Source organism: Sarcophilus harrisii, chromosome 3 (assembly GCF_902635505.1).
Source record: "Sarcophilus harrisii chromosome 3, mSarHar1.11, whole genome shotgun sequence".
Taxonomy (NCBI): Eukaryota; Metazoa; Chordata; class Mammalia; order Dasyuromorphia; family Dasyuridae; genus Sarcophilus; species Sarcophilus harrisii.
The window spans coordinates 199,208,517-199,221,719 of NC_045428.1; the positions used below are offsets into that span (position 1 = coordinate 199,208,517).

Below are 13,203 nucleotides of genomic sequence, written 5' to 3' on the forward strand. Positions count from 1 at the left end.
GTATTATATAATATTACATATTACAGTATATATTATATATAATATGACTATATACACATATACATATGTAATATGAATTCCATATTGTTATATTGAAATAATAAATAAAATAATTTAATTTAATTTACATGTAAATAATTACATGTAAAGACAATTTTTGGCATTCACCTTTTAAAAATTTTGAATTCCAATTTTCCCTCCTTTCCTCCCTCACTATTCCTGAGATTTGATATAGACAATTTGATATAGGTTATATATGTGCAATCATGCAAAATATATTTCTACATTGGTCTTGTGAAAGAAGACAAACAAAAGAAAAAACACAAAAATGTGAAAAATAGTATTCTTTGATCTTCATTCATATTCCATCAGTTCACATTATCCTTTGTTGCAATGTCCATTACCATCTGTAACAAGAGGTGGTTGAACTAGGAAGCTCAGAGTTCCTTCCAGTTCTAACATTCTGCCTTATCTTGATAGTAGTACTTTCCTATAAACTCACTCAAGCACAATTTTTACCCATTTTTGCAGTCTTGGAAGCTGTGTTATATGGAAGAAAAACAGTGGAATAACATATTCTCGTTAGTCACTCCATGTATTATGCATTATTTCTGAAACTGTACATTGTGATGGCATTATGTCATGGCATAGTCATGATCTCACAGGAAACTCAGTGAAACAGCAGGACAAAGCAAGGGAGCTGACATATGGCATCCTATATGAGTGGCTGACTTCTACAAGGACTTACAAGTAAATACGCTACAAGTTGAACATTAGTGTCTGCACAAATTCATCATAAGTTGTCTTATTCATTCACAGCTAGCAGCTGGTCATCTTAACAGACAATCCTATTGTTTCAGACCACTGGTATTACTAGAGTGAGCCCACTAGATCAGGTCAGCACATTGGTATGTTGTCTCTGATGCTTGTGTGGAATAGTCTTCAGCCACATAGTCTACACACAAAAAAATCTGGTATAAATAGGGCCAGAGCATAAAAGTTCACAAATGTGTCAAGCACCATCTACATTAATGGTTCCATGGGCGTTCAGTTTGTCGCTCAATTTTTATGTTAGATAGTATAGAACTTTGTTTTGCTAGAGGTAAAAGTTGGAGTGGAATTAACCAATCAGTGCTTACTTGTTGAGTTGTTACATTGCCAGAACAGAGGGATGTAGCATTCCTTCATGATCAGGAAAATCCACATAAAAATGTTTGACTAATGTCAGAGAAGAAGTCTAATTTTTTTCTTTTTCTTTTATGGGGTGTTTACAGCATCTTCTTGTAAAATTTATATTAAGTATTTGGTCATAGGTTCTGTGTCACATGTTGATCATCTGGGGTTACACAAAACTCCCAAAAAATTTCATTTAATTTCTTATGCTGACTCATGATATTTCAAAACCACAAAGGCAAGAGTAGCAACGGAGAAGGAATAACTTAGCATTATGTTGGGCTCCAAATGCCAACCATGGGTGTAATATCATAAATGTTAAGTTTCAAAAATATATTAGTAATTAGATCACTGTTTAAGGCACTTGTTTTGTCTGTACATCATTTTCTTTTCCCTTGGCCTCTCTGGCACTGTACTCTATAGGTTCTCCCCCAACACCTCCTTCTGTTTATGTCATTTATCATAATTGGCACTCCCTCCTTATTCATCTCACCATATTATTTCCCATTGCCAACTTCAAAAGGTTCAGGATTCTACAATGACATATTTACCTGACAGTTTCCACATAACCTAATTCTTCTAGCAACCCTCTAGTGTTCTTCCTTTGTTCTGCCTAAATGGAATAGTTTGTTTTCAGTTTACATTCTTTTACCTATCTGTCTGTCTGCCTGTCTGTCTCTCTATCATCTATGTGTGTGTGTGTGTATGTATGTATATATATATATATATGTTTGATATATTTCTTATGCTTGCCCTTTGCAGCATTCAGTGGTATGATGAAAAAGAGCACTGAATTTATCAGATCTGAGTTCAAATCCTGAAGCTATTTGTAGGAACTTAAATGAATCCCTTTACTTTCTGGGTTTCAATGTATTCCTCTATAAAAATAGATTAATTGTAAATAACAGTCCCTTCTAATTCCAGAATTGCCTCCCATTTTCTAGTTTATTGAGTTTTTTGATTTACTCTGCCAGAATACTTTATTTGAAGAAAATACATAATATTTTCAATTTATTTAATTTTTTTTTTTTTTACAACAAATGGCTTTTGATTTCTCATACAGAAACTTATCTTGATCATTTAGCTCTATTCAACACCTTAGGAAAATTGCTTTGCTTAAAATAATCCTAGACTATGCAAAATAGCTTCCAAGTTCCACAAGACTTAATTTTAACATGGCTTATGTTCTCCTGCAATCCTGGAGTTGGATGAGACCTATAGAGGTCAACTAATCCAACCTCCTAATTTTACAGATGAAGACAGGTCTAGAAAGGGAAAGTGATTCGCTGACATTCCCACAAGCAGATCCAAGAGATTTTAACTCAGCTTTCTGATTTGAAACCCTGAGTTCTCCATTATACTATGCTGCCATCTAGTCAAATACCATAAATCTCACTTATAACATAGCCAACATGTTTTTATCTGGCTGCTTCTGCTTGAATACCTCCAGTGGCAGGGAACTTATGCATGAAAAAGCCTGTTCTATTTGTAAGCAGCTCTAATTGTTAGAAAGCTCTTTCTTATTATGCCAAAATCTAGTGCTCTGTAACATTTCCCTATTCATTCTTTGGCCTCAGCAAAGCACAAAACAAATCTAATAATCCCTATTTCATTAGATAATCTTAAAATATTTGAAGACAGTTATCAAATCTTCCTTTCCACCAATTTAAACATGCTAATATCTTCACATGATATAGTTTCCAATGCCCTCACTATTCTAGCAACTTTCTCAGAGAGAAATTCCAGCTTGTCCTTGGCTTTCATAAAACATGGTATCTAAAGCTAAAACAGTAATCCAGATTATTCTTGCAAGTATAACTATTACTTTCTTTATTCGGCATGCTATACTTCTCTTAATACAGCCTAATGTGTAATTTTATTTTTTGTGTTGTCAGGCCACCCTAATGGGTGCAGTGGATAGATCTCTGAGCCCAAAGATAGGAAGACCTAAATTCAGATCTAGCCTTAAGAATTTATTAACCCTGTTTGCTTCACTTTCCTAATCGTAAAATGAATTGGAGATGGAAATGGCTAACCACCCCAGTATTTTGCCCAAATGGGGTCACAAAGAATCAGACACAAATGAAAAACAACTGAACAACAACAAAAATCGGGCTTTACAATTCATTTGTATCAGGTTTTACCAAGGATTATTTGAAACCCCAAATTAGTCATCCAATGTGTTGACTCTAGTAATTTGATAAATATATTAATTTTTAAAAATATGTCATCTTTATCACCATCTAAAACTTTGATTACAATCATGAAGATTACAAGGCTAACGGCCTTATGGCAGACACTATAAATCTCTCTCCTGGTTGACATTAGTTATCATTCTTTGAGTCTTATCATTTTGTCAATTCTGAATTCATCCACCTGTTTCATCAGCTGATTCTAGTTTTGTCAGCTCCAATCATTAGGAAGTTTTTACCTTCAACTCATTGATAATATATTCACCATCTTTTACTAAACAGAATAAATCGAATTCTTTTTCAGCATAATAGTCACAATACTTCAGTGTCTTGTATATGTATATACATTATCATGAATTGTTAAGGGGCAGGTCAATTCTCCGAGAGCCTCCACAGTTGTGGATCATAACATCTAAAGGAGTTGCAAAGCAGCTTTTACTGACACAGGTGTTACTTGTGGCCTGGGAATAAAATAAAGTGGAGTCAGAGGGAAGAGGAGAGAGGTCAGACAACGCAATTGCCTCTCAGTCTCTTTGACTCATCATCATCCTCTCATATGAAGAGATCCATTCTACAGGTCTGAGTTAGACCTCCAGCAGCCATTGGCAGGTGGATCCCATATCATAACATATGGTGCCCAAATGTGGGACACAAGAATTAAAAACCAGTGGCGTTCAAGAGGTTTTCATGAATAGGTTCCTCCCAGAGTTCCTTCGGTAACTCTCAGGGAAGGAAAGGGAGAAGAGCCCTGGTAAGATTTTTATAGTTGAGGTAATTAAATGGGCCAGTTCATCAAAGGGCCGAGCCAGGAGACTGATGAGAGACTTAAATGCCTGTTCTGACTATAGTCCTCTTCTCAGTTTGAAAGTTTGCTTCCATGACATCTTACAAGATTCAACACCTTGTAGTGTGCGGATTCAGACAACAGCTAATGCACAAACTTACTGACCATGCTGTGGGGGAAAAACAATCGCATCTAAAACCAAAAAGGGGGCATTGTTAAGGGACAGGTCAAGTCTCTGAGTCTCCACAGCTGTGGATCATAATATCTGAAGGAGTTGCAAAGCAGCCTTTACTGACATAGGTGTTGCTTGTGGACTGGGAATGAAATAAATTGGAAGCAGAGGGAAGAAGAGACAGGTCAGACAATGCAACTGCCTTTGCCTCCTTGTATCATCATCATCATCATCATCATCATCATCATCATCATCATCATCATCATCATCATCATCATCATCATCATCATCATCATCATCATCATCATCTTCCTCTCACATGAAGAGATCCATTCTAAAGGTCTGAGTTAGATCTCTAGCAGCCACTGGTAGGTGGCTCCCATATCACAACAATGAATCCTTGTATGTTGTTATTCAGTTGTCTTAGTCACATCCAATTTTCTATGATCTTATTTTAGAGTTTTCTTGGCAAAGATACTGTAGTAATTTGCTATTTCTTTTTCCAGCTCATTTTACAGATGAAGAACTGAAAAAACAGTGTTATATGACTTTCCGAGGGTCACACAGCTAACTATGTGTCTGAGGCTAGATTCAAACTCATTAGTTTGAGAATTAGAATCATACTAATGATTCCTGATTCCAAGCCCAATATTCTCTCCACTATGCCACTTGCTGCCCTTTAATGAATTCTTATTTTTATGGCACATTCGAGTTTTATTTTATTTTATAGGCATTTGTTTCATTCTCCCACTACCCACTCACCCACTGAACAATTTATTTTTTATTGTTTCCTTTTTCTGGTTATACATGTACATTTATTTTAATTCACTTTTCTTTATGAATCAGAACAAAAGGGGAAAACCACAAGAGAAAAAAAATAACAGAAGAAAAAGAAAAGCAAGTGAACATATCATGTGCTGATTTACATTTAATCTACATAGTTCTCTTTCTGCATGCAGATGGTATTCTCTATTCAAAGTTCATTGGGAGTGCCTTGGATCACTGAAGCACTGAGAAGAACCAAGTCTTTCATAGTTGGTCATTGCACAATCTTACTGTTAGTGTGTACACTGTATTCCTGGTTCTACTTGTTTTGCTCATCATCAGTTCCTTTCCAGGAATTTCTAAAATCATTGTTAATCATTTTTTATAGAACAATAATATTCCATTACTCTCAGATATCATAACTTATTCAGGCATTCCCCAACTGATGGGCATCTATTCATTTTCCAGTTCTTTGCCACCACAAAAAGAGCTGTACAAGCACTTTTTGCACATTTGGTTCCTTTTCTCTCATTTACAATTTTTCCTGGGATACAGATCCAGTAATGACAATACTGGATAATATAGCCATATATTATAGATTATAAATTATATTTTATAGCTCTTTGGGCATAGTTCCAAATTGCTCTCCAGAATAGTTGCATCATTTCATATCCCCACCAACAATGCATTAGTGTTCCAGTTTTCCCATATTCCCTCCAACATTTATCATTATCTTTTCCTGTCATCTTAGCCAATCTTAGAGGTATGAGGTGGTACCTCAGAGTTGTTTTAATTTGCATTTCTCTAATTAATAATGATTTAGAGCATTTTTTCATATGACTATGTATAGCTTTAATTTCATCATCTGAAAATTGTTCATCTCTTTTGATCACTTGGGGAATGATTTATATTCTTATAAATTTGACACAGTTCTTTATGTATTTTAGAAATGTGGCCTTCCTTTTATGAATTCTTATACTATTAATCTTATTCAGGTTAAAGATCCCTAGGTTTTGTGGGGGGGGGGATGAGAAGGAATTGTAGAAACAGAGGGAGAGAAAGGGGGAGAGAGGGAGAGAAAAAGAGAAAGAAAAGGAAGGATAGAGAGAAGGGAAGGGAGAGAAAGGGATAGAAGATATATAAAGCACAATATTTGGGAGTAATCAGGAAAACTAAAGATAGCATCCACCCTTGGCCATATATTATCTATGTAACACTAGTATCTATCTAACACTTAATTTCTATGTGTTTCAGTTTCCTTTTCTATAAAATGGATATAATAATAGCACCTTCCTCCCAGAGTTGTTTTGATGGGATACTTGTAAAACACTTTGCAAACTCTAAAGTCTTATATAAATGCAAGTTATTATTTAGTCCTCATGTAGCATGATATCACTCAGCCTAGTGACCTTCCACATTATCAATGTTTTTTTCTAAAATAAAGCACCCAGAACTGAACACAATCCTCCAGAAGATAAGAACAGTGTACAGCAGGATTAGAGCCTCCCACCTCCTGGACATTTTCTATCAGTTAATAACAGCCACAGAAAGATTAGCATTTTTAGTCAGCATATTTCATAGTGTCTCATTTTAAACTGATAGTCCACTATAATTCCCAACTTTTTTCCCCACATGAATTTCTCTGTAGCTATACTTTTCCCACTTTGTAGCAATAAAGTTAATTTTTTAAAATCCATGTTTTGTACTTTACATTTTTCTCCCTTAAATTTCATCTTATTCAAATCCTTTCATTGCTGTAATCCAGTTTTTTCCTAACTTTGTTGTAAGAACCCAACCCAGAAACACTCCAAGCTGGTGTTTTAAATGAATTTCATGTTGTTTGTTAATAGGCATCAAAACAATAATTTTAGAGTATTTTACTATGAGAATTCTGCCAATTTTTTGTTTTAATGTAAGGGTTCTACCATTATGGATTCACTGGAGAATTATTCCTCTAATCTTATCTTTTGGGATCTTAGCTCTTATCATGTCTATTGTACTTCTCAACTTTCCGTCATCTGAAAATCAAATAAACATACTTTTTTAAGCCTTCACCCAACAAGTCTTAGAGGAATGCATCAGATAGATAACACAGGGGAAAGAGACTGATCCCTTAGACCACTAGAGACCACATCCAGTTTAATTTGGATCTGTCATTTACTACTTTATGGATGCTTTCATTCAATCATTTCACAATTTATCTACCAATATCTAGCCCATAACTGTCACTCTTATTATGAAAATATCATAGAAGTCTGTCAAATACTTTGCTTAAATACAGGTGATCTACAATAGTTATGTTAAACTCAAATTAAAACAAAAGCCAACTAATCCACAATACTCTTAGTATTAGTAGTATTGTGATCCACATACAACCATGCATTTAAAACCTGTGCCTAGTAACAAATATAAACTGAATCTGGCATGACCTGCTCTTGATAAAATCATGGTGATTCTTGATGACATTTGCTTCCCTTTCTATATATTCAGGGGGGAAAATCCTACTTCTTTAATATTTTCTAGAATTTGGAAAGAAATTTTAAAAATATTTTCTATATTCTAAAGATTTTTCTTCTTTTCCTTTTTTATAACAAAGTAATTTTTCTTGTTATGCTTTCTCATTCCTTGCACCATTTCTTTTTAGGTCTCAGAAAAGTGTAAAATGACATGTATTGTCTATTTATAATGAATCTTGGGTTTTATTCCTAGAATGTAGAAGGAATCTTTATTTGTGTCTATTTGCAAAGTGTTGAAACAGCATTTGACTACTTGATAATGTCATTCTTTCTTAATCCCACTCTTCTTTGGATAAAAATAGTATTAAATACATCCATTGTGCTGAGTAAATAACAGGCAGATTTGAAATGTGTATTGATGCATAATAAGTGCTATTAATATTTTGGTGGGTTTTCCCTAGAGAGGAAACTGATTTTTAAAAAAATACAACAACCCTGTCATCTAAGACAATTTACTCTTTCTCTAAGATCAGGATCTTGTTTCTTAGAGACTAATGAATGTACATTTTTACAAAAGAAGATATATGAACTAGATTTTAATGATAGAAATTAGAATTCATTTTATGTTTATTTGTGTAAATCCCATATATATTAAAATAGATTTTATGTAAATTCTGCATTTCTGCACTTTACTCAAGAAAAATGTGAAATTGATCAGTTGTGGTCTGTTCACTATTTTGATATTAGGGCAACCAAAACCTAGAATGAAAATTTCATTTCCTTGCTGCTATTATTCCTTCTTCAGCTCTTTTTCTGGTCCCAGTTTTGTAGGCATATTTTAGATTAAAACTTGAACCATTATTCTGTCTCCCCAAAATATATTTGAAAGTAATCATGCATTAGCATTAAAAGATGAAAAAAAATTTCTATTTTAAAAGATAAATCCTATTTGATAAACCTTTGCTGAAAAGAGGAAAGTGTATCAGTATTCCAACCTTCCTTTCCTGTGCTGTTTTTTTGTGTCTTTATAGAAAAAGTGAGTAATGAGTCTAAAACAATTTGGATGGGCATGATGGTTTCCATAATGGAGCATCTTTGACTTGGTATGCCATAAGCAAATGTTTTATGCTTAAAATATTTTCCTAAGGTATAAGGATATTAATTCTGTCCTTCCAGACCTTTTATAAATACAGTTTTATCATATGAAATATTTAGGTTTCTGATACATGAGAGATTTTTTTTCGAGAAATCAGGCCAACTGAATATTGTGTTTGTTTTTCATTTTATCTTCCCTATCTTTGTCTTCCTTATAAAACTAATATCTTCCTTTTCTTCTGTTTTTAAAAAATTCTACAATTCCAGACATTGCAAAACACCTACCAACATAGATGTATTAGTTTTGAAAAGATTTGCACATTTTCTAAGCTCTTCTTATCCATATGAAAGGCCACATGGTATAAATGGATAAAAAGCTAACTCTGGAGACAGGAAAACCAGGTCCAAATCATTTTTCTTATATATGTTATGCAATCTGAAGAAAGTCATTTGATTTGTCCATGTTCTAGCCAACTCTCTAAGAATATTAGTCATAGATAAAATGCTGACCTAAATAGGTAAATGGAGTTTCTTCATTCAAAAATGTGTTATATCAATAGAATCACTCAACCTGGTCATTCACTCTGCCCATGTTATCTTTCACATACATGTACTTTGTACATGGAATGTTTGGTTGATGGAGAGAGTATATCAACCTTTGAATTTTAAAAGTAGATTGTAAATACCATTTAACATATGGCACACCATGCAGAGACAGAATGGCATAGGAGAAAGTTGTTTTTGAGTTGTTTCAGTGTGTCCAACTCTTCATGACCCCATTTGAGGTATTTGCGGCAAAAAAATTACTTAAGTAGTTTGCCATTTCCTTTTCCAACTCACTTTACAGATGAGAAATTGAGGCAAACAGAGTGAATTCCTAGAAGACCTGAGTTCAAGCCCTGCCTCTGACACAAACATATGACCCTGGGCAAATCATCTAATCTAAGAGTGGTAGAGAAAATGCCAGTGTGTATTGGTAAAAGGAATTTTCAGGTCCATCTTTACCAGATGACCTAAAGCAAGTCACTTAATTGCTTTCTGTGCAGAATTTCCTTTTGTGGAATAGGAGATTCTGATATATCAGAATATTATGGTATATCTGATATACCTGATATATCAGGTATACATCAGATATGATAACCTCTGAGGTCCCTTTCAGTTCAAAGTACAAAGATTCCAAAATCAGTTGCTCTTTTCACTGTTCTTCTTTATAGCCATTATCTTTCCACAAATTAGTTCTTCAAGGACTTAATCTCTTCCCTCTCTCTCCATTCCTTTCCTTCTTTCCTATCCTTAACTCCCACAGCAGATTAAAACTAACATTCTGGGTAGAACATGTTCAGCAAGTGATTTTACTTTTATTTAATAAGTCATTCAATACTCATTGATTGGAAATGAAAGACTGCCTGGGGATAGCCCCAGCATCTTTTCTTGTAGTAGTTTTTAATTGCAGTTAGGGCAACTCTTGTGTATAGTTTAATTAGGAATGTCTTGCTGGGTCATGTCAGGTTCATTTCTGGGGAAAGTTTTGTATCACCCACCTGAGTTTCTTTCTCTTGTTCAAAAAGATGGAACCTTGAGAATGGCTCTCTTATTTGGAAATATAGAGTCATTAGATATATGCTTGCAGTTTGGAGGGGAGTAATGAGAAAGAGAGTGCTTCCAAAGAAGTATCATTCATTTACCTTTTTAGCAATAACTTTAGAATTTTATTAGGATTAAAAAGTATTTCTCAATGTCCCAGAAGGGACAAAATCTTGTATTATGATATCTCCAAATCAATAACCACAGCTTAGGCACAGCCTATTTAGTGAATTGCTTTGTTTTAACAAGTGTGAGAAAGGAAAAATGGTAGCCAGCCAAGAATGGTATTGCCAAACTTTGCGGAAACGGAATCTTTTTCTGTAGAAGCAAGCTTAAAGTTTTGATCTGTGCCATGGAATTTTCCCTCATTTGACCCACCGGCCTAAAGAATTGTTATGCAACTCTCAGATTTTTAAAAGTTCAACTTTTCTTATGTAAGTTGGAGAATAATTAGGGATTGGAAACTAACTACTCTCTACTTCCAAGAGGGGTGATGAGGAAATCATCATATAACATGGCTTTTAGAAAGCACTTTAGAAAAGAGCTTTTATTGCTTTTAATAATAATACTTCATGCAAGAAAAATAAGATGTTGGTTGCTTCATTTCTTTGTGAAAAGATCTCATTGTCTATTTGGTTTATCTATAGCTAGTGCAGTCTGGTATGGTTTCTTTAGAGGAAACCAAGGAATCAGTGATCTATTTTAGATTATTATTGTCTTTTAGTGGTGAATAGTGAAATATTCAGTTAATCTCTGCTGACTATGTTTTCTTTGTGTTGTTTGCTTGGGTATCTAAGTCATTAGAATCTTTTTTTTTACTCTTATCTAGGAACTCTCTTTATACCTTAGAGTGGACTTTTGACTATCTCTTAATAACCCTTTTCAGCTCTTCATTATTTAGAGTACAATGAATGAGCTGAAAAGAAATCTCTTGCTTTCCCTGATTCTTCTTTATTTGTTAGGCATCATATCTGGATATAAAATGTAGCTCTGCAGTAGTTTATTTTCATGGTCATATGAACTTAGAATGATGTACAAGAAGGTCAGACATCAGTATGGCTCCACTCAGAATTGTCACATTCCCTGCTGGTTGCCTTTGTCTCTTTGCTTCATAGTAGTGAACAGTTAATAAATGACTTTGCTCTGTGTGAGGCATTACAATTTTCTTAACATAAATTATAAAATAATTTTGCTCTCTAATTTTATTATCCTACTGCTGCTCCTTTTCTGGGGCTCTGCTCCCCTACCTCCTGCTATCCTAAATGGTGACATCTGAATATATTGAATTAAAAAATAAAATTATTTTAAAAGCATTGATTGTAGTTTTATTATCTTGTATATGAGGCTTGCAATTATAAATTATAGTTTATGTGTGGAAGCCCTTGGTTCTAATCTTACCTTGGAAGTCCTGTGACTTTGAGCAAATTACTTGAGGCTGTTGTGACGTGTGTGTGTGTGTGTGTGTGTGTGTGACCTATAAAATGAGGAATTGGACTAGGTGGCCTTTGAAGTCCTTCTCAACTCTAGATTTGTGTTCAGACAAATTCTAGCATAGTGAATTCTATACACCAATGAAATCACAGGTCTACTCTCTCCTTCTACTAAAATTATTTTATATTCAAATACCTACGTGTACACAAAAACCACTAGCACATAGACACCAACACACACACACACATACACACACACATACACACACAGAGAGACTACTTCTTTGATTAGTTTATTCTTTTACTATGTAAGTAAAAAGACAAAAGGTGATGGAAAAATTTTTTCTCTGTTGTTTTGCCAAAGTCCCCAATATCCCCCCACCCAACTTTCACTGACCCACACATCCTGGAGCTTTAAAAGCTGCTTCAGTCATCACAAGAAGACTCATTCTTTTTCTAGGAAGAAGAAAGTTTCCCATTAGGAGATCATGGCTAAAATAATCCATCAGCATTGTGACCAGAATGCAACTGGAAAATGCTTTCAAAAGCCATATTCATTCGGAAAGGGAAAAAAAAGCAGCCTTTCTCATAATGCCCCATGTGAGGTAACCAGCATGAAGGAGGCCTCTGCTGCCAGTTTGGCTTCCTAATAATAACTACTATCTTATTTTTGCTTGTAGAGTTGCAGTATTTAGTATCTGCTCTAGAGTCAGCTCCCTAGTGTCTTTAAGCAAAGTTTCAATTGTAGTCTGGCCTGGCTTAATTTAACATGTTGTAATATTGTGGGATTGGAGCCTAATACTTTTAGGAAAAAGAAACCAAATCCTGGCTGTGGAATGGAGAAAGCAGAGCATGTAATAAATTTCCTTTTTTAAGGATTTGAATATGTGGGTAGAAAACTGTTGTTTATCAAAGATGAAAGGTAGGATGAATGCATGAACCAACTTCTTTCCCCTTCTTTTTTTTAGGGCCTCTTCATGATCTTATTTTAGTGAAAATTTCCATTTTGTATGGAAAACTTTATGCTCTAATATAATCAGAGTATGTTAACAATCCACAAAACACTTGTAGATTTGTAATTTCAATGTTTAAAGGGAACTTTTGGTTGAGGATATCCCTCTTATTTTTGTCCAATTGTTTTTCAATCATGACCAACTCTTTGTAGCCCTATTTGGGGTTTTCTTGGCAATATACTAGGGTTGTTTGCCATTTCCTTCTCCAGCTCATTTTACAGATGATAAAACTGAGGCAAACAGAATTAAGTGACTTGTTCAGGTTCATACAACAAAGTATCTGAGGCTGAATTTGAACTCGGGTTGTCCTGACTCCAGACCCAACACTCTCTCCACTACACTATCTAGCTGACTCCAACGTCCCTTTACCAATGCAAATTTTATTGTCTTTCAATTACCATGAGCACTGAAAAATTAAGTCACTTGCCTGGGGTGACATAGCCAATAGGAATCAGAGACAGGATTTGAACACAGGTTTTCCTAATTCCTGGGCCAGCTTTTATAACCACCACTCCATGTTGCCTTTTATAAGATATATT

The 13,203-nt window shown here is 34.5% G+C and overlaps 1 protein-coding gene across 1 annotated transcript in view; it reads left to right on the plus strand.

Moving 5' to 3' along the window:
- GPM6B (glycoprotein M6B) overlaps window positions 1-13,203 on the plus strand; it is a 216,190-nt gene that overhangs the window by 92,788 nt on the left and 110,199 nt on the right. The gene's annotated exons all lie outside the window — the stretch shown is intronic.